Source organism: Felis catus, chromosome B2 (genome assembly GCF_018350175.1).
Source record: "Felis catus isolate Fca126 chromosome B2, F.catus_Fca126_mat1.0, whole genome shotgun sequence".
In the NCBI taxonomy this organism is placed as follows: Eukaryota; Metazoa; Chordata; class Mammalia; order Carnivora; family Felidae; genus Felis; species Felis catus.
Genome location: NC_058372.1, coordinates 51081315 through 51107973, shown reverse-complemented (window position 1 = coordinate 51107973; position 26659 = coordinate 51081315). Strand labels below are relative to the sequence as shown.

Below are 26659 nucleotides of genomic sequence, written 5' to 3'. Positions count from 1 at the left end.
AACAAATTTCCGTACATTTGTTCTATATCATGCAACTTTACTGAATTATTTCATCAGTTCTAGAAGTTTTTTTTTGGTGGAGTCTTTAGGGCTTTCCCCTTGACATCATTTTAAAGGCCTGTGGTTTATGATGAAATTTTTTATAATTGTGTTCCTAAGATACCAAGAGCCTTGCTATATATAGGAAGGATCATGTAAAACTTCAAAACATTAGGCTGTATCTGATATTGGCAATTTGACACGTTTAATCTCTATAGGTGGCATATGGCTATGAATTTGGCCAGTTGAACTTTATGCTAAAAATCATGCCTTAAAACTTTTCCAATCTTTATATTTCTCATCCTACTTGATAACATACTTTCATTTTTGAATCTCCAACCCCCTACCCCTCAAAATAGGTTATCAGGCAGACCATTTGTTCCCTTCAATTCTATTTTTAGAGTGGATTTCCTTTGGACAGGGTCAATAGAGCAGCTGCCAGAGCTGATGTCTATTCATCTGTGGAAAAAAAAAAAAAAAAAAAAAAAAAAGAAAAAGAAAAAAGAAGAAGAAGGAGAAGAAAAAGAAAAGAAAAGAAATAAATAAAAACCTTCACAAATGAGGGGACACCAATGCCCTCCCTGAGCCACTCCAAATTCAGCTCTAAGTGATGAGCCCTGCTGGTCAAGAGATGCAGAGTGCTTTTCTCCTGAACCGGTAGGTGCTGGATTGAGGAATATATATAATATATATGTGGGTATAAAACAATGAAGAGGACTAGCAGTTAGTATTAAATATTACTTTTTTAGGATACATCATCAGAAAGTATTGGAGAATAGAAGGGAGGAATTTACCTATGCTTTGTGCTAGGTTGAATCAAGGAGGAGTCAAATATATGTTCTGCTCTCAAGGAGTTAATGGGTTGAGACACAAAGTAGCAAGTGATGAATTTTACAATATAACACCTAAGATTTATTTTTTTAAGTTTATTTATTTTTGAGAGATAGAGTACAAGTCAGGGAGGGGCAGAGAGAGAGAGAGAGAGAGAGAGAGAGAATCCCAAGTGGGGATTCGATGCAGGGCTCGAACTCATGAACCATGAGATCATGACCTGAGCAAAAGTCAGACGCTTAACCTACTGAGCCCCCCATAACACCTAATATTTTTGCATGCTTACCATGTGCTTTAACCTACTTCAGCTCACCTCCCAATCACTCTGTGAAGCAGGTTGCTGGGAAAACGGACAAGAACAGCAAGAATCAAGCAGTTACCAATAGATTAAGTGACATTATAAACGTGAAATTTTGTTTCTTCATTTCCAAGTCACAGACTGTGTGAAGTAAATTTCAATACTAGCTAGATGGGAGCTCAGGAGAGGAAGACATGTGCTCCACTTGCTGGGTGTTCTGTAACCCAGCCTGCTCCTTCCCCCTGCCAGCCGCAGCCCCAGCAGGTCGCCTGTGCCCCTGTGGCCAACCCACAGGATCCAAGACCATTCTGGGCACTTCCCTCAAATGGCCATGAGCAGCGCGTCGGTTTGAGTTTCTGAGATGAGGGACAGAAGTAAAGGCCCAATCTGGAGCCAGAAAGGCAGGTAGCCAGCAAAGGTTGCTTCATACGAGGTAAATGTTTAGCTCCAATTCAAAGTCCACAGTGAGCTATTTTTACCCCTGGCTACCTTAAAGGAACCTCATTTCTTCCCAGAGAGTAACTCAGGCATGGAGAATCTGGCCCACCTAATGTAACCTCAAATTATATTAAAATGCTTTCAATTCATGAATGGCTTCAGGGCAGAGTCTGTCAAATAATGAATCCATCCATATGCCTCCTCTCTATGGATGGTATTATTTTTAGATTTTGCTTCCCATGTAAACCTGAGCAATAAATTAGGGGCAGAGACCCTACCTATCCCCCAAGGCACATGGCCATGCTGGGACACATAACACAAGTTCAATGCATCTTGGCAGCATTTATTGCAAAGACGTAAATCTTAATTTATTACGGTGTGTCCTCTTGTTAAGAGGGGAATCAAAGACACTAGTGTGGAGGACGTATTCGATTTTTCCTGGTTGGCAGGCAGAGAGTGAAAATTTCCCTTTACGCTCTCCCTTCACACATTCCCCTCCCCCAGAGCCTGCCATCTGTTCTGGAATATCATCATTCATGCACGGTTACCCCTAGCGAGCCTTTTTAGACAGTGTTTTGTCATGAACTATAAGTAGTAGTGATTCAAAACAGAGATTAGAGATGAATTTACTCCTTCCTCATCCTTTCCCTTGCCCTGAGCAGTACTATACAGAAACACAGTACTTGGTTATACAGCTGAAGAACACCCAAAAGAAGTCCTTTTAAAGTCTTGCAGCCAGCGTATGGACCTCACCCACCAACAGCACCACACACACCATTCATGAAGTCTTTGTTGAGCACCCTGCATGGGCAAGCCCTTGTGGGAGGCACAGGATGAGTAAAATACAGACATTTCTCCATGGAAGTCACAAAACAACATGGGAAATGAACCACATAATTGTAATATGAAGCAGGTCATGATAAAGTGCTGAGAAAAAGATACACACACAGTCATATCGAATAGGATATAGGAGTTCTTGCAAGAGAGCAATTCCTGTGTTTAGGAATCAAGGGAGAGAATACCTTAAAGGCATGTGAGCCAGACCAATGCATAAGGTAGGATTTAGTCATGTGTGGTCAGGCCCTAGCAGGGAACAGCAGAAGTAAAGGCACAAGGACGTGTTCAGGAAACAGTGAGCAAGTAATTCGGTTTCATCAGTATGGGGGGACATCAAGGGGACTAAGAGGAAATAAAAGTTAGACTCCTGTCAGATCAGGAACTATGTCAAATTACAGACTACAAAGTTAGGCTTACTCCATGGGCAAGTTTTTTTTGTGCTCAGCAGTGACAGTCAAACTGTGTTTGAAGAAGTCCAAACCACTGCGGGCTCTTCCAGGAGGCGGAGGTGTGAACCTACCTCTGGGTCCTTCCCATATGGAGCCAGAGGGCAAAGGAGTTTCAGAGCATAGAACTAAATGGAGATGGGTAGAGTGACATCTGGCAGGGCACATGGAAGATGTCTAGCCCAGCCCCATAGATACTGCAGCTCAATTTCACAGGTTAGCAAATGGAGGCATGAGAGACCATGCTGTCTAAGGCCGAGTAAACCGTTAACTACCAGAGGCAGGATTTGAACTCAGGTGGATGTGATTTCAAAGCTGGTATATTGGGGGACCTGGGTGGCTTAGTCAGCTAAGTGTCTGACTCTTGATTTCAGCTCAAGTCATAACCTCATGGTTCATGAGTTTGAGCCTCGCATGAAACTCTGCACTGATGGCGTGGAGCCTGCTTGGGATTCTCTCTCCTCTCTCTCTCTCTCTCTCTCTCTCTCTCTCTTTCTCTGTCCCTCCCCCACCCTTCTCTCTCAAAAATAAATAAACATTTTTTTTAATGCTGGTATTCTTGCATTGTATCAGCCTTGACATCATTGCAGAAATGTTGACATCTCACTAGACAACACAGACATGCACTTTGATTCTCATGGCACCACTCCATTTCAGCAGCCAATCTTGGGGTCATGGTGGCAGGGGATTCAGAATGTTGGAAAATGTTACTGTAACATGACAAGCTGGGTCTCAAGTTTGGTAAGGAGAAAAATATCCATAAAGGTGCCAAGCATCTATAAAAATGAGGAGTCCAGGGACCAGAAGATGAAAAAAGAAAAATAATAATTATAATAATAGTTAGCATTTTGGTAGGTGCTAGTCAATATTGAAACACTGTACATATATTATCTGAATTTTCACAGCAGCTGATTGAAATGGATGTAATTAATATCATCCCTGGCCCAGAGAGGTTCATTAACTTGCCTAAGTTCACATAGCCAAGAGAGGGGCAGAGGCAGGAAACAAATGCAGGTATTCCTGACTTTAGGGTCTGTGCATAGAACCTCCACAAAATGTCCCTTTGAACGATGTCAAGTAAATAAGGAAAAGACATTTCTTTAAAAATGAAATAAGACTCTTCAGGATTTGGGAGGTTTGTGCTTATTGGAAAATCATATAGCCTGTGGCTATCTAGAGATGACTTTTCCCAAGGTAACCATTCATTGTTTATGTTGGGTCAAAGTCTGCTTTCTTTAAATTTGCCTCCACACGATGATGTGGAGAAACAGGAACCCTCTTGCGCTGTTGGTGGAAATGCAAACTGGTACAGCCGCTCTGGAACTCAGTGTGGAGGTTCCTCAAAAAATTAAAAATAGAACTACCCAACGACCCAGCAATAGCACTACTAGGAATTTATCCAAAGGATACAGGAGTGCTGATGCATAGGGGCACATGTACCCCAATGTTTATAGCAACGCTTTCAACAATAGCCAAATTATGGAAAGAGCCTAAATGTCCATCAACTGAAATGGATAAAGAAGATGTGGTTTGGTTTACATATATAATGGAATGCTACTTGGCAATGAGAAAGAATGAAATCCTGCCATTTGCAGCAACACGGATGGAACTGGAGGGTATTACGCTAAGTGAAATAAGTCAGCCAGAGAAAGACAGATATCATATGTTTTCACTCATATGTAGAACTTGAGAAACTTAACAGAAGACTATGGGGGAAGGGAAGGGGAAAAAATAGTTACAGAGAGGGAGGGAGGCAAAGCATAAGAGACTCTCAAATACAGAGAACAAACTGAGGGTTGAAGTGGGGGGGGGGTGGAGAGGGGAAAGTGGGTGATGGGCATTGAAGAGGGATGGGATCATTGTTGGGATGAGCACTGGGTGTTGTGTGTAAGCGATGAATCAAGGGAATCTACCCCCAAAACCAAAAGCACACTGTATACACTCTATGTTAGCCAACTTGACAATAAATTATATATTTTTTTAATTTTTTTTAACGTTTATTTATTTTTGAGACAGAGAGAGACACAGCATGAACGGGGGAGGGGCAGAGAGAGAGGGAAACACAGAATCGGAAGCAGGCTCCAGGCTCTGAGCCATCAGCCCAGAGCCCGACGCGGGGCTCGAACTTGTGGACCGCGAGATCGTGACCTGAGCCGAAGTCGGACGGCTTAACCGACTGAGCCACCCAGGCGCCCCGACAATAAATTATATAAAATAAATAAATGAATCTAAGCTAAAATAAATAAATAAATAAATAAATAAATAAATAAATAAATAAATAAATAATTTTGCCTCCACAAGCTTACCCCCACTGCCTCCCCTCCTCCAGGGCAGTAATGTTAATTCTGGCCACTGCTCATCCCCACGTGTTGCCCAGGTCCACCCCCTTCCTCTCTGTCCTGGAAACCAAGGAGTGCTGCTTCTGTCACTTTTGGGCTAGTAACAAAAAGACAGAGTTGCTTGAAGCAGGAGTTTCAAGGATACACTTAGACATCCCCCCTTTGTCTTCAGTAACAGCATTTTCCTCCCAATGGATTCAAAGCTTTGAATTTGGAAAATTTCATCTCTCGTGGCATCTCTTTATTGTGGATAGGGATAGTTGTCACTTTGGGGGCATACTGGCTCTTAGTTCTTTATTTGTATTAGCTCATTTGTCCCCATAAATAACCTGATGAGATGATACTATCATTATTGCCAGTCTGCAAGTAAGGAAACAGATTCAGGGAAGTTCATTTATCTCCTGTTTCCTGGCCACTTGACCATTGGAAGCAGGCTGAATCTGTCTTCTTGACTCTGAGAGTTGAGGTAGGACTCATTTACCGTTTACTGGAGCCCTATTAAGCCCCATGATGCTGAATATTAACATGATTATATGTATTCTAGGGTGATGGTTGGTAGCCCCAGTTCTTGATGACATTCCAAAATGCGTGGAACCACATTTAAATCACCTTTAAAAGTCATAGTTGTAGACCTGAAGGCTTACAATCCATGTACCAGGGGCACCGTATTATGTGAGACAGGAAAACTGAACCATATCACTTGCCGACATAAGCAGCACAGTGTCCAAGCTGCCGTGTTGCAAAATCACATTACCTAAAACAGTCGCCACGGACAGGCAGTGATTTGTGGCTCCTGAAAAGTACCTTAAATAGCAAGGTCCACGAGACATGTGGTTTAGATTTTTCTTTTTCAAATGTCCACATTCTTAGCAAATGGCCTTATCATATTGAGAACAACTAAGACATTGACCAAACTAGCAATGTTTGATTTTTATTTTTACTTGGTTATGGGCATAGGCGGAAAAAGCAATCTGTTCAGATGAGTAAACTGCTTTGCATACTCAGAAAGAAAAATTCAGACGAACAGAAAAGCAGTAACAACCTCCAATTGGTGAAATTCTCCTTCATGCAAAGTTAAATAACACTCTCTTAGTGCCTTCATCTGATTATTTCTTTAGTATAAGTTCCTAGAAGTAGAACTGTTGTATCAAAGGATATTATAGGAAGCCTTATGCAGCTGACCCTTGAGCAATGATTTGAACTGTGAGGATGCACTTTCATGCAGATTTAGCAGTATAGTACAGTACTGAAAATGGATTTTCCTTAAGGTTTGATGAACAACATTTTATTTTCTCTAGCTTACTTTATTGTAAGAAAACAATATATAATACATATAGCATGCGAAATATGTTAATTGACTGTTTTGTTATCTGTAAGGGTTCAGGTCAACAGTAGGCTATTAGTAGTTAAGTTTTGGGGGAGTCAAAAGTTATACTGGATTTTCAACTACGTGGGTGGTGGCACTCCTAACTTCCCCACCCCCCACATTGTTCAAGAGTCAACCGCAATATACTTCGCCCAATTGTCCTCCAGAAACGTGTCTCCCGGCATTTCAGAAGAGCACTGTTTTCCCATGCTCACCCATGCTGGTATTATCCAGCTGTTTTTGAATTTTACCACTGGAAAGTGTTCAAAGTCTGCTTGGTCTATTTTACTTTACTCCTTGGGTCTGCCGTGTACACGGTCTAGCCCCACCTACAGCTCTGACTCCTTTTTGCACTCTAGCTCAATCATGTGCTCAGCTCCAGCTACAGGGGTCTCCTCGAATTTCCTCCAAGGTCTCCTGCCTTCACACAATCTTTGCACATGCTACTTCCTCCTTCTGGAATCTTTCTCCACAAGCTCTGCCTGGCAGACTCTTGCTTTTCCCTCAGCTCTGCACTTGACCATCTCTCTCTCAGGAATGCCATCTGTCTTTCCCACATGAATATCAGACATGCATGAAGCGCCTATCAAAGTACTTCTCAGTTGAAATTTAACCCACTATGTGATTTACTTATTAAGATACTATCTCCACAACTAAAATGTAGCTTTATGAACACATGTCATTTTGTTGTTGCTGTTATCCACCGTATTCTTAGTCTATAAGTGCCTAGGGTGTGCTAGACACCCAACAAATAATATATGAATAAGTAAATAAGTGAATATTAAGAAATAAATAGAATTTACCTTCAAGCTGCTGTTACATAGGGAGTATAAGTTAAATTTCACTAAGTAAACTGATTGATGAAGCCCTGAAAAGTCTTCTTACTTTCAGAGATTTTATCATGTAAAGAGTTCTCCCTTTAATTACTTGCTACTCTTCTAATTCCTCTTACTATATCCTTCTTTGATGTTAATCCCTAGACCTTTTCCCTTTTTTCCATTGCCCTTGCTCAACCCAACCATGGGTTCCTTCCTAACGCAATGACACATTCTGGGATTCCCACCCCAGTGACCAGGAATGACCTCTTTCCAGAGTACTTGACCATCTTCCAGGCTCAGACACAACCTGTTACAGCCTGGAGTCCAAATAAAGAAAAAAATGGTGTGTGTGTGGAGTGCTGAGTGCATAGCACTAACCAACAAACCAACCCCCTCTTCTCCTTACCATCTCCTGAGTGATTTTCTGCCTAAGTGGTCACTTATTTGTGAAACCCTGGGCATGGCTTTGGTAGAAAGAGAAGATGACTTAGATTTAGAAGCAATCCAATGGCTTCTTTTTATCATTTCTCCCATCAGAGTAGATCTGTTCAACACTAAACCACAAGTCAAGTTCATTATATATTTGGTATAACCTGAGAACCAACCAGATTCTGAGGATTTATGTCAGGGGACTCAAACTAACTGCCTCTAGGCTGAATCTGACCCTGTAAAAAGTTTATATTTGTCCAGAACAGTGTTTAAGTGAATGTGAATGTCTGAGGCAGGGTGTGACCTCTCTAGCCTGCCATGGTGTCTCCACATCAATGTTGTCTTACAGAGTAACAAGTACACCCTTCCCACATGCACATTCACTGTTGGGAGCCCCTGGGATAGAATTCAGCAGATTATGGGACACCTGGGTGGCTCAGTCGGTTAAGCATCCAACTCTTAATCTCAGCTCGGGTCATGATCTCACAGTTCATGAGTTCAAGCCCCACATAGGGCTCCACACTGATGGCATAGAGACTGCTTGGGATTCTGCCTCTCCTTCTCTCTGCCCCTCCCTGTTTGTGCTTTCTCTCTTTCTCTCGAAATAAATAAATTAAAATTAACTTAAAAAAAAGAACTCAGCAGATTGTACTCCTTTTTCCCACTGCTAATAATAATGACTACTCTTCCCATATACATATTTTCCTTTATTTGTTATTGTGAGATCTTCTTACATATATCTGTTATTTTAAGAGGTCTTATAATATTTTCTTTCCCATCTTTCCTTCCACGTTTCAACATACATTCCTTTCTACTGTTAACCGGGCCACAAAATCCAATTGTTTTGGACCCTGGCCCTGTCCATGGTTTTTGTAGAGAGGGTGCCAGATTGAATCATGAGATGTGGCTTTATTCTGGACTCTGCCCCGATAAGCTATGTGATGTTGGGCAAATCACCTTGGAGCTTCAGTCCCCACTTGCCCATCCCAAAGTGAAGAAATGGTAATAGATGATCTCACCTTCCTCTCAAATGTCACATGTTATACTTGTGTGATTTTTTTTGTCACAATCCAAATAGAAGAAAATATCAGGGGAAAAGAAACATCCACTTCATTTACTCAACAATTATTGGTTGAACAATGAGTAAGTGCTGGGAATAGTGGTGAATAAGACAGATGAAGTCACTGCCTCTGCTAGAAGGAGACAGTAAGCAAATAAACACAGAATGTCAGATTACAATAAATGCTATAAAGGGAATGAAGCATGGTAATTTCATAAAAAGTGACTGAGTAGTGACTAAGGAGGCCAGGAAGGGCATCTCTAAGAAGATTACGTCTGAGCTGTGACCTGAGAGAGAAGAAGTGGTGAGCCACATGGGGAACCTTCAAGGCAGAGGAACCAGCAAGTGCAAAGGCCATGAGGCACATTTGAGGAACAAAAAGCAGGCCAATGTTTCCAAAGAGTATTGAGCCAAGGGATAGAAGGTACAAAAAGAGGTGAGGGAAGGGGAGGTCAAGTCATAAAGGGCCTTGTGGGCTCGGATGAGCAGAGTGCATGGAAGGGTTGTCAGTAGAGCAGTGTCCCAGGATGGTTCCTGAGGTTGCTGTCTGGGTGTAAGTGGAAACAGTGTGTGGGAGGCTAGTCTTTTCAGCTGAAGCTGTCTGAGGTAGTGGAGGTGGAGAAAGTAGAAAATCTGCTTATATTTTGGAGGTGGGCCTCACAGGACTTGCTGACAGGCTGTGGACATGCAGGTGGGCAGCAGTAATCCAGAATCGCCCTTGGGTTTTGGGATTGAGGGGCTGACTGGACACTGTGTCCCATCACTTGTGTCAGTATACCCTCAATCACAGGCATTAAGTCCAACAGCCCTTCCAGTCTTCTAACATCTCTCTGCCCACCTCATAAACACTAGTAAAGACAAATTTGTTCTTCCATTCAGCACATATTTTTTGATTGCCTGCTACAGGCTACTTTTAAAGTAACATGGCTATTTGGTTAATTTTAGTATGGTTGTTTGAAATAGCTTAAATTGGAGCCCACTTAATCAGTAATCTAAGCCACTGATGAAATGAATTCTTTTCTTAGCATTGGCAGGCTATTTGCAACAAATGAAGATGCCTTAGCTTCACGCCAGCTGTGAGCAAATAGTTTTGGTTCTCAATTTGTAATATTCTAGAAATTTGTAGGAGATAGCCAGGATAAGGTTTGGGAATGCCTTGTCCATGTCAAACTCTGTCCAGCTGCACAACTTAGCTCTCAACTGAAAATGTCGTTTTCTGAAGAGGAAAGGCCCACGTTCAAAGGACTCCTCTGGCATCTGTCATGGTGTCTGTCAGTGAGGGATGGACTCAGTCTGATCAGCTCCTTAGAACTGATTGTGGGTACAGGTCTGAGTATGCTCCACACAGTGTTTTTAAATATTCAAACCTTCACCTGAGATCACCACTTAGGACGCCTCCAGTCATATGGAGTTAGGCTAATGAATTATCTGAGACCCTTCATAACTGAAGCAAAAGAAAAATGAAACCTTTTGCTTTTAATCCAGTTTGACTGGATTAAAAGAAAAAAAAAATGAAATCTTCACCAACTCCTGACCAATTTGAGCCCTAAAACTCATAAACTTGGTTGTTTTATTCCACCCACACAAGAACCCTGACTTATTCAAGTGTATAAATATCCCTGCTCTCTTCGGATTATCATTTTAAGAGCCTTCAGATAAACAGGTGCAAAGTCATTGACTGAGTCTGGCTCACTTCCAAATGGAAAAAGCCTCATCTAGATTGTGAACATTTTCAGCTGCCATTTGTGGATATTTCTGCTCATTTCCACACCAGCAAGGGTGGAATCCCAAGCTCCTGTCCCAGGTTCACTGGTTGTAGCTGTACTGGAAAGTCATCTACTTTTCATTGCTTGAGTGGCTCACATAGGCTTTCGCACACACCCCAGATCTCACCTCCCAATACTCCCCAAATGATGGCTATTATACCAGAGTAATAGAGTATCAGGTAAATGTTTTTTTCCTATTGTACGGAATTTTGCTGAGGCCTAAAGGGGAAAAGACCCTACCACACCTAGCAGCTGGAGCCAGCCACTTCCCCCCGGGGTTGATGGAGAAGCACTAATTCAAGAACCAGAAGTTCTGCTCCCTAACCTACCCACCTCTACCCCCATTCATTATAAGATGACCAGGTGGGAGAAGGGAAGGTCGTCTCCTCTCCCCAGACTCTGGACAGGAAGGGAAGCTTGCCTCTCTTTTCCTCTGTTTAAATAGATCTGCCCCAGACTGAACAAAGGAAAGGAGACTGGAGAGAGATGACAGGGCTGAGGGGGGCAGTAGAGGGTACCCTGTATATCCATCATTTAGCATGAGTATCCCATGGAGGGAGGGGAGCATGGAAGGTCACGAGGACTGGCTGCCTCTCTGACAGCCCTCCCCAGAGAGAGCCACCTGCTGGATAAAGGATTGCTGCTCCTTCTTCCTGGAACACTGCTTTATGCAGGGCTCCTTCTGGTCGTCCATTGCTCAGTTCAAACATCATCTCTTCAGAGAGGCCTTTGCCCTCTGGATCTTATGCTCCAGAGCAAAAGTATTCATTCAGTTGGGAGGAAATGTGGAGCATCTTGGAAAGTGCATCTTAGGTGTTCATTTTATCACCATAGATAGAGGTAGTCCTCCATAGCCTCAGTTTTGTGGCCTAGAAAACATGGCTATTAGAATATCAGGCTTCCTCCAAGATGTCTGAGAAATAGGAGGGTAGAAAGTGACTAAGGTAAAGGAAGTACTTGTGGATATTTCACTTAGAAGATTCAGGTAATTTCAATACTTAAGAAAGTAGAAAGGATTATTAGACAATTCATAGGTAAGAACATATCCATTCTCACCACCAGAGGTTTTGCATGTGGAGAAGGACAAGTGATATTTGCTGCCCCCCCCCCCAATTTTTTCTTCTTACCAAGAAACTGAAATCACCTTTATCAGGATAAAATACTTTATTTTTTAAGTTTATTTATTTTTGAGAGAGAGAGCACACGTGAACACAGGGGAGGGGCAGAGAGAGGGAGAAAGAGAGAATTCCAAGCAGGTCCCACGCTGTCAGCATGGAGCCCAACACAGGACTCAAACCCATGAACTGTGAGATCATGACCTGAGCTGAAACCAAGAGTTGGTCACTTAACCAGCTGAGCCACCCAGGCACCCCCCCACCCCAGGATGAAATACTTTTTAAAACTTGTTATTTTGTGTAGACAAGTGAAATATCTGGTGTTTTTTGTCTGACTCTTTACGGACAAACTTGAGGCTAAAATTTGTGCTTTGAAGGTAAACTTACCAGGCCCAACCTTCAAGGTGACATTGACTTTGTGCTACTATCATTTTAGTGTTTGGTGCCAGTTAAAGATTAGACAAGTCCCACTGAAGAAGACCTTTTCCATAAACTTTGTCATCTCTCAACCACAGACATACAACTCTATGTCACATTAGTATTTTTTTCATGTCACGTCGCTGCCATCACGTAGTTACCGCATTCCACAAATGCTAATTATCGTTTCTATGGACAATTTAAAACAGTTTAGGTATTACTTAGAATGTTTTGTGTTGGAGGTAAGAAGGCAAGCCATGTCCAGTATGTAAAAATCACAGAAGTGTGTGTGGGAAAGTTTTATATATTACATAGTTACAGAAACAGATTCAGTATGTATGTGCAAATATAGATTTGAAAATAATGCATACCAACATGTTCAGATGTGAACCTTTTCACTGGACTTTGTGGGAGGGGTCAATATGATGTTTACTTTATATAATGCCTACTCTACAAATAAGGCACATTTTAGTATTTTTTTAAATTCACTAACTTTTTCCCCCGTATATTATTTTATATAGACTAAAAAGTAATCATCAATGATAAAGTATGGGATAAAGAACAGGAGTTAATCAGTTGCATGAGAGACTTAGAAAAAACACTTAGACTTTTGAGCAAGCCTACCTAAATTTTTCAATAACTGGTTTCTTCGTTTGGCCCTTCTTAATACACATTCATCCAGGATTTAAGTTCTGTTTTGATGTGATAACCAATTCTTATTGACTGAGTGGACTATTATTTTAACGTTGGCATTTAGATTTTATTTGTAATACAAGCGAGGCCAAAAGAAGATTTGGATAGCACACACATAACTAATTTATTTAAAATGTATTTAGAGGGGTGCCTGGGTGGCGCAGTCAGTTAAGCGTCCGACTTCAGCCAGGTCACGATCTCGCGGTCCGTGAGTTCGAGCCCCGCGTCGGGCTCTGGGCTGATGGCTCAGAGCCTGGAGCCTGTTTCCGATTCTGTGTCTCCCTCTCTCTCTGCCCCTCTCCCATTCATGCTCTGTCTCTCTCTGTCCCAAAAATAAATAAAAAACGTTGAAAAAAAAAATTTAAAATGTATTTAGAATCTATCAGATTTTTCAAAAGCATTCTTTTTCTTTAAGTTAATTTATCTTGAGAGAAAGAGAGAGAGAACAAGTAGGAGAGGGGCAGAGAGAGTGAGAGAGAGAGAGAATCCCAAGCAGGCTCCGCACTGCCAGCACAGAGCCCGATGCAGGGCTGGAACTCACGAACCGTGAGATCATGACCTGAGCTGAAATTAAGAGTTGGACGCTTAACCAACTGAGCCACCCAGGTGCCCCTCTACAAAAGCATTCTTAAGCTCATTGCAGATGAACAGGGAAAATGTTGACTATCATACTTTTTGTCCCTTGCATGACAGCCATGCTAACATTTTTGTACAACGCAAACTACTAATTTGGCTGACATTCCATGTTAAACAAATTAGATTATTTGGTGAGGTCACTCAGTCTTATGCCTGGTTAAATCCTACCCTACCCTGTGCTTCCTTATCCACTTTTCCTCTGTTTTCTTTTTCTACACAGCATTGACCACAATCTGATACATGATTTATATTTTTTAATTACTTGTTGTCTTTCTCTCCCCTGCATGCTCTCCAGGAGGGCAGAGACTTTTGCTAGTTTTGTTCATTGCTTCCCCTGTTCCTAGAACAGCACCTGGCACAGAGCATTGGAGACAACCAACAAATAGTTGTTGAATTCATGAGAGATGCAATGAACATGGGCTTTATCACCAGGGGCAGGTTCATTACTGACTTGCCCTGCTTACCAGTTGCAATTTGGGAAAATTCTTATTTTTAAGTCATAAATAGATTTTTATTTCTCTGGTCTCTCTCTCTCTCTCTCTCTCTCTCTCTCTCTCTCTCTCTCTCACACACACACACACACACACACACACACACACACACGTACACACACACACACACACCCCAATATATGCGCATTATGAAATATTCAGAAATACAGAAAAATATGGAAAGTGGTGAAAAATAATAATAATCCCACCCTCCAGAAGTTGTTAAAAATTTTCATATATAGCCTCTGACCACCCGTGTTGATTTCCATTCATGGGATTGCAAACGTAGCCATTTGGTGGAACTGTTAGAGATAATGTGTAGAAAACAGCTGTCCTTCAGTGCTATTCTTTATCTGGACAGAAGGCAAGCATGTATTCACCTCCAGATGCATGGGGCACACTATTATTTTGAGACAAGTTCAAGAAAATTTAGCTCCAATTTCAGATATTGATAAGAATTAATATTATAGAAGATGGTCATCATTAGAGATCCCATCCCAAGAGATAACATCTAATGCTGATGGTAATAGTAAAGTAGGAAGAAGGGTCTTCTTACATCTTTAAAAGATAAATATATATGCCAATAAATTAAACAAATATTTTTAAATGTTTACTATGTGCCTGGCTCTGTGTTTATTGAGTTCAAGTATCTTTGCATTTTAGCATCACAATAACCATGTTACTATTATTATTCCCATTTTAAGAATGAAATGGAGGGGCGCCTGGGTGGCTCAGTTGGTTGAGCGTCCGACTTGGGCTCAGGTCATGATCTTGCAGTTCATGAGTTTGAGCCCCGCGTCGGGCTCTGTGCTGACAGCTCAGAGCCTGAAGCCTGCTTCGGATTCTGTGTCTCCCTCTCTCTCTCTGTCCCTCCCCTGCTCATGCGGTTTCTCTCTCTCTCTCTCTCTCTCTCTCTCTCTCTCTCTCTCTCTCTCTCAAAAATAAATAAATAAATAAACATTAAAAAAATTTTTTTAAGAATGAAATGGAGGTGTAAAGAGATAGTAAGCTGCCCAGGTCATAGGGCTTGAAACCAAGGAAACTAGAATGCAAATCCTGGATCTGGCTCCAGGGTCCTCATTCATAGAGCATTTCAGAACAGCATCCAGTGCAAACATGCAATGAGGGCCTACATGCAGTATAGAAGGATGCAAAATAAGAATAACGTCCAGAGGATCAAGAGGATGTCGGTCATGAGGCATGAGCATTCTGTTCCACTCTGCTATCAACTTCCAACAGGATTCATCAGTTAGTTGGCTTTTATTGGTATGAATCTGCCCTTTAAATCCCAATCATGACTAGATGAGCCGATGAAAATACTGTTCTTTGGACTCTGAAGTTCAATTTCAGACCTTGGACCCATAATGACTTTACTAAAGAGTGGGTCCTCACTGGGGCCAAGACAGGGCAGCCGCTCTATCTCAGCAGTGGCCTCAGTGCCACTGATAAGACATTCCATATTCTCCAGCTGGTTTTTGTTACCTGATAGGGAAATCAAGACAGGTGATTGGGAAATATGTATCTATGATCAAAAACATGTTATGCAGTGATTGGAATTTAATTTCTGACATGTGAGTTCACCCTTAGTAAGCTAACAGAAGGTTCATTGGACTGGCTGGGCATGCGAAGGTCACACTGATGCCCAGTCTGGTTAGAAGCTGGAGGATCCTAGGAGAACTCCAAATGTTTCCTCCCCTAGCCTATTTTCACCCTCAAGCCTCTGAACACACATCCTATTGATTGCTTCTTGCTTCACCAAGATTCCAGAATCCTTATTTCTAACATTAGTCTAGGACCCTGCCTTCAGTTCCTCATGGCCTCCTTTGCTTGAATGCCCGCTGTTAGTGTTCTTGAACTTGAGCCACACCTCACTGTACATAAATTCAGAAACTGGACTTCTTTTTTGACATTGCATACCCAGAAGGAAGAAATATTGTTGAAAGAAATAAAAGAACTTTGGCATCAGACTGACTTGGACTTTAATTCAAGCCCCACTTTCACTAGCCATGTAGACTTTGACTTCTCATCTTGAGAACAACATTTTTTGCCCCTGTGAAAATGGGGGAAATACCTCTTATCCTGCTCACTTGTTGGGACTAAATGAAACAGTGAATGAGCAAAGGTCTGTGGCAGTGCTGAGACATTTCAGGCTCTCGGTCTTCTTGGCCTCTTTTCTCAGAGCTTCCCGCATATTTTCTAGACCAGGGGTCCGCAAACCATTTCTGTAAGGGACCAACGAGTTAATATTTTAAACTTTTCTGGACAAACTCATTCACAGCTGATCACTCAGGCCAGTAAAACTTATTAGCTATGTAAATTTGGGCCACAGTTGTACATGAGTTTGGCATTCCACAATCAAACTACAACCCAATACTGTAATTCAGTCACTATGAAGGCTTCTCACTCTTTCTGTCTCTTACAAGTCTTAGGCACAAATATAAATTAAGCAGTTCCTTTGTACCTCATTCTGCTTTTAATTTAGAGGACAACCCCACAATGGCTCTGGGATGGCATTAATTATCCTCAAATCAGGCCAGCTTTACAGTCTTAGGAGTGAATTGCTGGTATATAAGTTTTCTACTACTCACAGAATGACTCCTTTTGTGACAACCTGGGGGGCGGGGGAAGCTACTCTGGGCATATTTTAATCACGAATTCAAACTGGCCAGAAAAACAGTCAGAGAAAAGAAAGCGTGCCTATATGCCTTATAAGATTTATACAAACTTTCACAAAGAAAACAGAGACCACAGAAGAGTGTGACTTGACTTTTCACCTTTAAAGAAGTGGCACATAAGAAAGTCTGGTTGCGCAATGCCTCCTTGAGGCTCAGCTAAAAAGTAACCCTAGCTGGCCTGAGATCAGCAGCAACCACCACAGCATTTCTTTCTTCCTTCCTGGTTATACAATTCATCATGCTTAGTGAATAGCCCTGGAGATATCACTGCAGCAAAGAAAAAAAGGGATATCTTAAGTTTAATTTTTTTTAATGTTCATTTTATTTTTGAGAGAGAGAGAGCACAAGTGCGGCAGGGACAGAAAGAGAGGGGAACAAAGAATGCAAAGCAGGCTCTGTGCTGCCAGCATGAGCCCGATGTGGAGCTCCAACTCATGAACTGTGAGATCATGACCTGAACCGAAGTCAGACGCTCAACTGATGGAGCCCCCCAGGCACCCCATCTTAGGATTAAGATAATGATAAATAAGAAGCAGTGTGAGTGGTCTCATAGAAAGGATCTACCAAGCACCTTCTCAACACAATGTAACCTCTGAAACATTCCCTCAAGATAGGTTGTCCCCATTTTGCATTTAAAGATAAGGCTCAGAGAGTTTAGACTTCTGCCCAAATTTCATCTAAACGGCAGGTAATCAAACTGGACTTGAAATCCTCTATTTCTCAGCTTGAGATGATAACTCTGCTTGTACCACACCAGGATGCCCCTTTCAGAGACTAGGAAATAATTATAGCATTTACATATATGGGAAGTCCTGCCCTCTCTTTACTTTGTTTTCTAATTAGAACTGATTTTATTTGATCACCAGCCTTGAAAACAGTGTCCTTAATTCAATTGTGCCTAATACATTTCTGTTTAAGTAACCATTTTAGCTACATTGTGGGTTATACAGGCTTTTCTGAACTAGCCTGAAAATCTATTCACCCTTTAATTGCTGAGGAAACTATCTGTCCCAAATTGCTGAGGAAACTCATTTATTAATATATATTTAGAGTAATGTTCAATTATGTATTATAGATTTCCAATGTCAATGAGTAAATATTGCCAGAGTGTTATGTAAGTTATTAAAATTTCTGCATTACATTTACATCCACCCATTTTTATTAGACTTCTAAGAGTTCTGAAGGGCTGTGGCTTATGATTAGGAAAGATGGGACAGAAAATAGAGATAGATGTAAATCTCAGCCTTGGCTATACCTGGGAATCATCTGGAGAGCTTTAAAATGTGCAATGTCTGGGTCTAATGCTTAGAGATTCTGATAGTATTTGAGTTGGAGCCTTGGTATCAGGTAACAAGCTTCCTGGGTAATTCTGACAAACAGCCAAGATTGAGAAGGAATGAAAAAGAAACAACAATTAAAAATATCCCCTAGGAAAAAAAATTACCCCATAGAATGTACAACACCAAGAGTGAACCCTAATGTAAAGTATGGACTTAAGGTACTTACCATGTGTCAGTGTAGGTTTATCAACTGTAGCAAACGCACCACTCTGGTTGAGGTTGGTAAAGGGAGAGGTAGGCATGTGTGGGAGCAGGAGGCATAAGGAAAATCCCTCTACCTTCCTCTCAGTGTTGTTGTGAGCCTGACTAAAATTGCTCTAAAGGAAGTCTTTAATTTTTAAAAGCATACAAAATAAATATTTTAAAAAGAAAAAAAAGGATTTCTTCTTTAATTTGGTTACAGGAAATGTAAATATATATGGAAATGTGACTAGGAAAATATTTAGTGAAGGTAATAATTTAAACAGTCCTTTTGATTTTAAAGACTTTTACGTGACACATGAAAGCCCACTTTTAAAAAGTTGTGACTACCATGTGCCTCAACGTTTCTAAGTGCCTTATACCTGCTATTTCAAGTAGCCAAAATCATACCTAAAGAAAAATGTATGCTTGTAAGTGTATATATTGGCAAATAAGGAAAATGAAAATAAATGGATCTAGCACAAAATTCAAGAAACCAAAAAATAACAAATAAAACCAAAGAAAAAAGGTAAAAAAGGAAGGAAATAAGGAAGAAAAAGGCAGAAACCAACCAAATGAGAAATTGAAAGAAAAAAAGAATAGCAATTAAAAATAAAAGTCAAATATGCTCAGTTGGTAGAGCATGTGACTCTTGATCTCAGGGTTGTGAGCCCCATGTTGGGTGTGGAGCCTACTTAAAATAAATAAATAGATATCTTAAAAAAAATAAAAAGTTGGAAAGAAATAAAATTACTAAATCTAACCTGGCAAACGATCACACCAAAAGAGATAATGTATAAGTAACATTATGGATAAAAAAGAGTCTATAGTTATAAATGAAGTAGGGAATAAAACCACTTGAAGAGCATACTCGTCAGTAAGCTTAAAAATCTTTATAACTTTTTCAGATAGTTTTCTAGAGAAACGCAAATTAAGATTCGTTCAAAAAGACTTAGGATACTTGACTAGTATAATAACCAGAAGAGAAAACAAAGAGGAAGCTAATCATTTACCTTGAATAAGAACATCTTTTTCAAAATGAAAGATGTGTTTTTTCCCTCTTTCCCTCCTAGGAAGGAGACTTCCTAGAAATCCCACATCCCGCTTCTGCTGCCATCTCATTAGCCAGAATGTAGTCACATGGCCAAGGGGATTTGAAAAAGGTTGTCTTTACCTGGAAAAGGAAAAGGAAGGGTGGAACAGAAGGACAAAGTCATATTCAGAGGTGGCTAGAAATATCTCCTATTAAGCAGCAACAATCAACTAGATAAACTAATGGAAAAAAAGATATAGTTGGGTTTTTTTTTAATGTTTATTTATTTTTGAGAGAGAGACAGAGAGAGAGCATGAACAGGCTAATGGCAGAGAGCGAAGGAGACACAGAGTCTGAAGCACGCTCCAGGCTCTGAGCTATGAGCACACAGCCTGATGTGGGGCTTGAACTCATGACCCATGAGACCATGACCTAAGCTGAAGTCGGATGCTTAACCGACTGAGCCATCCAGGCGCCCCTATAGTTGGGGTTTTGTTAAGCCATAAAAATAACATGTCCAAGAAATGCATAATCATTATATAAGAAAAAAAAATCAAGTGTGTGTACCTCCAGGCCCAAGGAGACGCCAAAGGTGGCTTTTGGGGAAGGAGTGTGGAGGGAGCTAGGACAGGCTGACGAGGCGGTCACATGTATACATGAAGCCCTGCTGGGCCTTTAACATACTGAAACATATGGTATGTGGACCTCCCTTCACACTTGCTCCAGGCCTGTGTATGTGAAGGACTTATCTGGCCGGGGTGTCAGGATGGGGATTCCTACTTTATATAATTAGGCCAAGGAAATCCTCATTGTTAAGGTGAATGAGTAGAGAGCTGAAGGAATAAAGAGCAGTCTGCATAGGTCACAAAATGAACATGTGAGGGAATCAAATTTAAAGTAATACAGAAGAAGAAGCAAACAACAACCCATCCAAACCCAAACCATATTTATGTTTATATCGACGAGAGCCATGTGAGAAATGGTTTTTGAACAACTTCTTTGGAAATCTTGACTATGTCATGATCTAGCTTGCTTCTCAAATGGAATTAAAAACTCCTAGCAACCTCTATGTCCCCTGTGCGATAAGAGTGAATCCGGCAGAGGCCTGAAATGGAATGGCTGAGTGTGCAATGAGGTCAGCAGCTATGTGTGGTGTGAGGGAGAGAGAGCTCCATGACACTGGGCTATAATTGGCTGGTATAAATGCCAGCAAGCCAGGCTGGCAGCAGAAGGAGAGACTGAACCCAATAATCTGAGTAGCAGAAGTTACATTAGCGTTTCTGCCCATTAGTGACAAGCACATGGTTCTTTATAAAACAAACTTCCAGCACAACAGTGTTGGCATATTGAATGCACTTATTCTTTCAAAAAGCACACCAGTTAGGAGCACCTGGGTGGCTCAGTCTGTTGAGCATTTGTCTCGATTTCGATTTGGTGAGTAACATGTCACTGAGTTACAATATTGTCACATAGGTGTATGCAAGCATAGTTTAATTTGAGTTTTAAGAAAATGCTTCATATGATCTCACAGTGGTGGGGTCGAGCCTTGTGTTGGGCTCTGCACTGAGCATGAAGCCTGACTGGGATTCTCTCTCTCTCTCTCTCTCTCTCTGCCCCTCCTCACTCCTCCCAAAATAAATAAATAAATATATATATACACGTATATGTGTATATATATATATATATATATATATATACACATATACGTGTATAATATATGTGTATACATATATATATATATACACATATATATATATACCAGTTAATTAAACTGTGATTACAATTATGTGGCAGAAGCTATGCAAAAAAAAGAATGAAAACTGATACAAGTAAAATGATAATAATTGTCCTTGGTTGTCGGGGTAGTTTTTTCTACATTTCTGGGTTTTTTCTTGCATACTCATTAATTTCATATTTGAAAAAATATACTAAGACAATCAATTAAATTTTTAGGCCTTATGAGCCTGGTAAGATGGATAATTAGGAGATAAATATATATCCTTTCAATTTTTTAAAAGTTTATTTATTTATTTTGAGAGAGACAGAGACAATGTGAGTGTGGGAAGGGCAGAGAGACAGGGAGAGAGAGAGAATCCCAAGCAGGCCCCACACTGCCAGAGTAGAGTCCAGTGTGGGGTTCAAGCTTATAAAACCAAGAGATCATGACCTGAGCTGAAACCAACAGTCAGATGCTTCACCAACTGAGCCACCCAGGCACCCCAGGAGATAAATATATTTAAATCAGTTTAGTCTCAATAATCAATTAGAATGATGATTTGGAAAGAGATGTCACAATATATATATTTCACCCAGGAATAAACTTAACAAGAAACATGCAAGATCTATGTTTGTAAAGAAAAAAATATATATATATATATTTTTTATATCCATATATATATCCATATATATATCTCCATACATATTTATATATATATGGAAAGACATATCTTATTTCCGCGTGGGACACTAAATACTAAAAATGCTATAAGAATCCACATTAGTGAGGGGCGCCTGGGTGGCTCAGTCAGTTAAGCGTGCGACTTCAGCTCAGGTCACGGTCTCGCGGTCCATGAGTTCAAGCCCTGTGTCGGGCTCTGAGCTGATGGCTCAGAGCCTGGATCCTGCTTCCGATTCTGTGTCTCCCTCTCTCTGCCCCTTCCCCGTTCATGCTCTGTCTCTCTCTGACTCAAAAATAAATAAATGTTAAAAAACAGGTTACTCTTTAAAAAAAGAATCCACATTAGTGGATTAAAATGCAATTTCAGTAAAAAAAAAAAATCCAGTTAGGCTTCCTTAGAACCTGACATAGGAATTTTAAATTCATCGTAGAGAAGAAATTTGTTTAAAAAAGAAGAAAAACTAAAGAATAACAAGGAAAAGGGGGCGCCTGGGTGGCTCAGTCAGTTAAGCGTCTGACTTCGGCTCAGGTCATGATCTCGCAGTCTGTGAGTTTGAGCCCTGCGTCAAGCTCTGTGCTGACAGCTCAGAGCCTGGAGCCTGTTTCAGATTCTGTGTCTCCCTCTCTCTCTGACGCTCCCCCATTCATGCTCTGTCTCTCTCTGTCTCAAAAATAAATAAACTTTAAAAAAAAAAAAAAAGAATAACAAGGAAAGGGGTGCCTGGCTGGCTCAGTCAGTTAAGTGCTGACTTCGGCTCAGGTCATGATCTCATGGTCCATGGGTTCAAGCCCGTGTGGCACTCTGTGCTGACAGCTCAGAGCCTGGAGCCTGCTTCGGATTCTGTGTCTCCCTCTTTCTCTGCCCTCCCCCACTCCCACTCTGTCTCTCTCTCTCTCTCAAAAATAAATAAACGTTAAAAAAAAAAAAGAATAACAAGGAAAGAGTTGTCTTTCTAAAAGTCCTGTGAAACTGCAGAAATTAAAACAGAAAATAAAGAAAGAGGTGGAAGGAAGAGACCAGACTGTGTGAGATTGATTATCTGATACAGGGGGTGTTTCAAATCCAGGAGTGACAATGGCCTGCTCCATGAATAGTGCTGAGAATGGTATTTCAGAAGCAAAAGAAACAAAGTAAGAGTTCTACTTCAAGAGTTCCTCTCTTCAATTCTGACTGGAAAGATTAATGAATGACAAGTCTATCCAAGTAATAGATGGAAAAACCAGTGACTATTTTATAATCTTGGGATAAGTTACTTTCTTAAGTAAAAAGAAAATTCAGAAGTCATGAAAGAAAATTGTAGCATAAATTGTAGACAAAAGATTAATATAATATGGTAAGCAACCACATAACTAAAGGGGCAAATCCAAAGGAGAAATGCTTAAGTCCAATAAACATATGAAGAGACATTCATCTTCATACATTCATTATGACATGCAAACTAAAGCATCATTGGGATCCATGTCTCTTACATTAGATCGGTTAACATTGAAAAGATTGATAATACCCAGTAGTTGCAAGGTGGTGGGGAAGAGGTATTTCTATATGTGATGGTGGGAATGTAATTTGGTGAGCCTTGTGGGGGTCAATTTGAGAATAAATATTTAAATAACCCAGGAATTCCACATCTAGAAGTTCATTCTACAAAACAACCATGGATATGTACACAAAAGTGTACACAAAGTGTTACCTATAAAACTGAAAAATTAGAATCAACTGGATGTGTTCCTGTAAAAGATTGGTGAGATGAATTCTGACTTAACCATGCTAGAGGATGCAATCAATGCAGTGTCAATAAGGACAAAATAGTTCTGCGTGTACCAATGATGAAAAAAGCTTGTGACATGTCACTGAATTACGATATTGTCACATAGGTGTATGCAAGGATGGTTTAATTTGAGTTTTAAGAAAATTCTTCATGTTATGTAGGGAATGGAGGAGTTTTAAGTTTTATTTTATGAACTTTTATATTGTTTCAAATGTTATTAGTCTTATGTTTCTAAAATACTTGATTTAGCTGCAGTATTCAAAATTAAGTATCTATCAGTCCAGGTGTCCAACTTTCCTGCCCTCACTGGGGTCCAAGCTACTCATCACCTGTCCTCGGTGTATAAAATTTCCCTGGAGGAGCACCTGAGTGGCTCGGTCAGTTAAGCCTCCAACTTTTGATTTTGGTTTAGTTCATCATCTCTCATGAGATCAAACCCCAGCATTGGGCTCTACACTGACAGCACAGAGCCTGCTTGGGATTTTCTCTCTCCCTCTATGCTCCTCCCCTGCTTGCTTGCTCTCTCTCTCTCTCTCTCTCTCTCTCAAAAATAAGTGAGCTTTAAAAAAAAGTTCCCTGGGGCATGCCTGGGTGGCTCAGTTGATTAAAGCATCCAACTTCGGCTCAGGTCATGATCTCACAATTTGTGAGTTCAAGCCCCGCGTCAGGCTCTGTGCTGATAGCTCAGAGCCTGGAGCCTGCTTCGGATTCTGTCTCCTTTTCTCTCTGCCCTCCCATACTCATGCTCTGTCTCTCTCTGTCTCTCAATAATAAATAAATGTTTTTTTAAAAAAAAAGTTCCCTGGACAGTGTGGAGGTTCCTCAAAAAATTAAAAATAGACCTACCCTATGACCCAGCAATAGCACTGCTAGGAATTTACCCAAGGGATACAGGAGTACTGATGCATAGGGGCACTTGTACCCTAATGTTTATAGCAGCACTCTCAACAATAGCCAAATTATGGAAAGAGCCTAAATGTCCATCAACTGATGAATGGATAAAGAAATTGTGGTTTATATACACAATGGAGTACTACATGGCAATGAGAAAGAACGAAATATGGCCCTTTGTAGCAACATGGATGGAACTGGAGAGTGTGATGCTAAGTGAAATAAGCCATACAGAGAAAGACAGATACCATATGGTTTCACTCTTATGTGGATCCTGAGAAACTTAACTGAAACCCATGGGGAGGGGAAGGAAAAAAAAAAAGAGGTTAGAGTGGGAGAGAGCCAAAGCATAAGAGACTGTTAAAAACTGAGAACAAACTGAGGGTTGATGGGGGGTGGGAGGGAGGGGAGGGTGGGTGATGGGCATTGAAGAGGGCACCTTTTGGGATGAGCACTGGGTGTTGTATGGAAACCAATTTAACAATAAACTTCATATATTGAAAAAAAATTTTTTTTAATTTAAAAAAATTAAAAAAAAGTTCCCTGGAAAGATTTTAGAAAACAGTGATGCCTGTGCTCCATCTCAGAACAAGTAAGTCAGAATCTGAGGGGTAGGACTGAGGCACCCAATGCATGGTCTGCAGACCAGCAGTATCAACAGGATCTGAGAGCCTGTTAGAAATGCAGACTCTCAGGCCCCACCGGAGACCTACTCCATCAAAGTGTGCATCTTGAATCACACCTCCCAGGGAATTCATTTGCACATTAGGTTGGGAAATGCTGACTATTCCATTTAGTGACCCAGGGTAAATTACTTAATGTGTGGAGACTCCACTTTTATCGACTATAAAATAGAGGGAAATAATATCTCTGAAAGCTAAATGGGCTTATGTGTGTAAAGTGTCCAGGGCCCCACCAGGCATATAGTAGGGACCCAGTGAATGGTATCTTTTGCATGCTGGTTACTTCCAACTTTGCGCCTCAAAAGTGGATGGCTCACCCACCCGACCTCCACTGACCACCTCACCAGAAAATCCTGTGCTCTGCATTCTCTCTGTGAGACATACAGACCAATGATCAGGGTACACGAGGTGGTGGCTACTCTCCAGCACACCCATGTGCTTCTGCTCCCACAGGTTCAGCTGTGTGTTTACCAAGAGGCAGCTGGGTGTGTTCCCAAACCTGTTTATGCCAGTAGCCCTTGTTATTGAATTACATAATTTAATTAAACATTATGTAAACCAATGAAATAGGAGTCCAAAAAGTAAACTGTTCCCATGAAATGCTACATTGAAGGCTTTCAAAAGACCCAATAAATGCAAGTATCTAAAAATGCGCGTGGGTGAGACAACTGTAGAAGACAAGAGAAAAGAAGTCATATGCATGTACAATTATATTCAGGTTGTGTGGCAAGGTTTGAAAATTTTTCTGTCCAACATAAGGAAACCAAAATTGAATTCACAATTGACGTTTTGTGCGTGAATTTAAGAAAGGTCCATCTACCTGTGCTCACACAGAAGGCCTTGGCTCTATGTCAAAAGATTGGGGGTGAGTATCTCTATGTGTCAAGTTAAAATAAAGTATCTCCAATATTGGTAGGCATCTCTTGGAAAGAGTTCCCATGTGCTCTGGTCACAGAAGGCTTGGCACTCTGCAGGGCCCAAAGAGAATTTGTCTCTGCCATCACCTGTAATGTACACACTGAGTGGGCTGATTCTTTCCTGTCCTTATATGAAGCCTCAAGCAGCCCTCCCAGTTACTCTGGGTGTGAAATGTCCTGAGATCACCTTTGGTCTTAAGGAAAGCCTTGTTTTAGTAATTAGAATAATCAGTTTAGTTTAATAACAAAATTCCATATTTTCCCCCTCCCTGAGCTGAGGGTTGATTTAGGCCACGAAACCCAAGGTCTTGGGAGTCGGGGACACAGGGGCCATTAGGACAGGTGGATGTCCATCCTCTTTCAGTGCCTCCCCTTACTAGCTGCCTTTCCATCCCCTCCAAGGTTGGGCCTGGGACAAGTGGGTTAAGACAAAGGGCACAGTCTTCCATGGATAATACCTCCGTGACCTGGCATGGCTGCCCATTGGTCTTGGGTGTACAGGGTTGAGTCTCTCACGAGGTATTCTCCCCATTGAGAATCCCCACTGAAAACCACATGATGAAAGCGATCATTCCTCTGCCTGCCTGCTCTCACTGCCTACACTCAACCCTCAGGCTGCTAGTCTGAGGAACTCTCCAGAAGGCCCTTTCTTGGTGGTCCTTCTTAAGAAGACTCTAGGCCAGCTCCCTCACATGAATCCAAACAACAAACCAGAAAAACTCACCTCCTTGTCCCAATGTTGGTGAAAGAACAGCTT

At 41.0% G+C, this 26659-nt stretch overlaps 1 long non-coding RNA gene across 2 annotated transcripts in view; it reads right to left on the bottom strand.

Moving 5' to 3' along the window:
* Positions 1-15981: 15981 nt before the first annotated feature.
* LOC109499709 overlaps positions 15982-26659 on the bottom strand; it is a 31023-nt gene continuing 20345 nt past the window's right edge. For both annotated transcript variants that reach the window (XR_006597844.1, XR_006597845.1), the window contains exons 2-3: positions 19228-19388; positions 15982-16241 (exon numbers count right to left, since the gene is read on the bottom strand). This is a non-coding gene — a long non-coding RNA (uncharacterized LOC109499709). The remainder of the gene's footprint in view (positions 16242-19227; positions 19389-26659) is intronic.